Genomic DNA, 2,500 nt, shown 5'->3' on the forward strand with positions numbered 1-2,500 from the left:
ACCCCCGCGCGCTCACCCCGCACGCCCCCGCACGCTCACCCCGCGCACCCCCGCACGCCCCCGCACTGCCCCGCGCGCTCACCCCGCACGCCCCCGCACACCCCCGCGCCCCCACTCCCCTCGCACACGCCAAGCCCCATCCTATGCTATGTGCGATACATGTCCTACCAACAGCATATCAAAAGTGTTGGATGTTACCTCCATAAAAAAAACATCATACCCAATGCCTATGAAACGTGAGTACACGTATAAAGCCTTGAAGGTTAGCCCCTACAACAATTCATCACACCTAACATCCGTGGAAAGTAAGAACGTGTATAAAGCCTTGGACTATAAAAATATCATCAAACCCAATACCCGTGAAAAGTGAATGTTCATTTTTAATGCTTTTTTTTTTTTTTGGAACTAAGAAAAGAGTGACACCCGTCAAATTTAACTATTTTTTCTTTTGCTTGTCTAAAACAATAAAATGAAGAGTTTTGATACTAGAGCAAATACATTACACTAAGACACCAACCATGACCGCGTTTTTACAACCATCACCCATTAATTGTGAAAGTACATGTGGAGTGGTCGGTTTGTTGTAATATTTTTTTTGGGAACTAAGCAACATGAAAGAATGATTCCCACAAAATTTCAGATTTTTTTGACCACTCTAGCTATTTTTTCTAATTTCTTATTATTTAATATTTAAAAATTCATTAAAAAAAATTGGTTGGTCGAAAAATTATGAAACTTGATTTCTAGATCCATTGGAATGTCCAATTCATGAATCAATTGAGTTCATGGAAAAAAACATTCTAAAACTTGAGATATTTGACCGTATGACCGCTCAGAAAAATCGTATCTAGGCCTGGCAGACCAAAAATGCCTCAAAATGTACTATATAGGGGGGTGACTAGTCTGCATGGGCTGGGCACGGGGGTACCCCCTATATCTTCCGCCACCCCCACGCCCCAAGCACTATGCGCCGCACAGGGGCATATGCTTGGGGCGTCGGGGTGGTGGTCGGAGGCCGAGGGCGGTTGACGGCGGGGGTGCGGTGGCGGAACGGCCACGGTGGGGCAGTGTCGGAACGTTCCCGTGCGCTCGCCAGCCCCACCCCGCCCCACCCGCGTGCGCCCCGCCCGCTTGCCCCCGTGCGCTCGCCCGCCCCGCCACGCCCTCATGCTCCAGCGCGCGCGCGCGCGCCCCGTCCCGCCCCGCCCGCGTGCTCCCGCGCGCGCGCGCCCCCGCCCCGCCCCGCCAGCGTTCGCCCCGCGCGCGCGCGCCCCCCGCCCCGCCCCGCCAGCGTGCTCCCGCGAGCGCGCGCCCCCCGCCCCGCCCCGCCAGCGTGCTCCCGCGAGCGCGCGCCCCGTCCCGCCCCGCCCGCGCTCTGCTGCGCGCGCGCCCGTGCCTGCGCCCCATCCATCACCCATTAATTGTGAAAGTACATGTGGAGTGGTCAGTTTGTTGTAAATTTTTTTCTGGGAGCTAAGCAACATGAAAGAATGATTACCACAAAATTTCAGATTTTTTTGACCACTCTAGCTATTTTTTCTAATTTCTTATTATTTAATATTTAAAAATTCATTAAAAAAAATTGGTTGGTTGAAAAATTATGAAACTTGATTTCTAGATCCATTAGAATGTCCAATTCATGAATCAATTGAGTTCATGGAAAAAAACATTCTAAAACTTGAGATATTTGACCGTATGACCGCTCAGAAAAATCGTATCTAGGCCTGGCAGACCAAAAATGCCTCAAAATGTACTATATAGGGGGGTGACTAGTCTGCATGGGCTGGGCACGGGGGTACCCCTATATCTTCCGCCACCCCCACGCCCCCCAAGCACTATGCGCCGCACATGGGCATATGCTTGGGGCGTTGGGGTGGTGGTCGGCGGACGAGGGTGGTTGACGGTGGCGGTGCGGTGGCGAAACTTGCGCGGTGAGGCCGTGTTGGGTGCGCCTTTGGGCGTGCGACATGAGCCTTGTTGAGAATGGAATGTTGCGATGTTGCCTTGTAACTTGGGCTGGCTTGAGGATGGTTGATGGCTGGTACGATGATGAAACATGCAAGGTGGGGTGGAGTCGGGTGCCTTCGGGCGTGCGACATGAACCTCGTTGAGTGTGTGACGTTGTGGTGATGCTTGGCCAGCCTTGGGCCAGCCCTATGTTTTGAAGGCGTGTGGTGCCAGAACATGTTCGGCTGGTCGGAATCGGGTGCCTTTGGGCGTGCGACATGAGCCTCGTTGAGCACGGAATGTTGCGATGTTGCCTTCTAACTGGGAATCTCTGGTGTGAGGACTGTGGATGGCTGCTGGTACGATGATGAAACATGCAAGGTGGGGTGGAGCCGGGTGCCTTCGGGCGTGCGGCATGAACCTCGTTGAGTGTGGGACGTTGTTGTGGTATGCCTCCCTTCCTTGGGCTAGCCCTATGTTTTGAAGGCTGCGTGGTGGCGGAACATGCTTTCTGAGGCGGTGTCAAATGACTTTGGGCGTGCGACATGAGACT

This window comes from Cucurbita pepo, unplaced genomic scaffold (assembly GCF_057944985.1).
Source record: "Cucurbita pepo subsp. pepo isolate OVF unplaced genomic scaffold, ASM5794498v1 scafford_64, whole genome shotgun sequence".
Classification (NCBI taxonomy): Eukaryota; Viridiplantae; Streptophyta; class Magnoliopsida; order Cucurbitales; family Cucurbitaceae; genus Cucurbita; species Cucurbita pepo.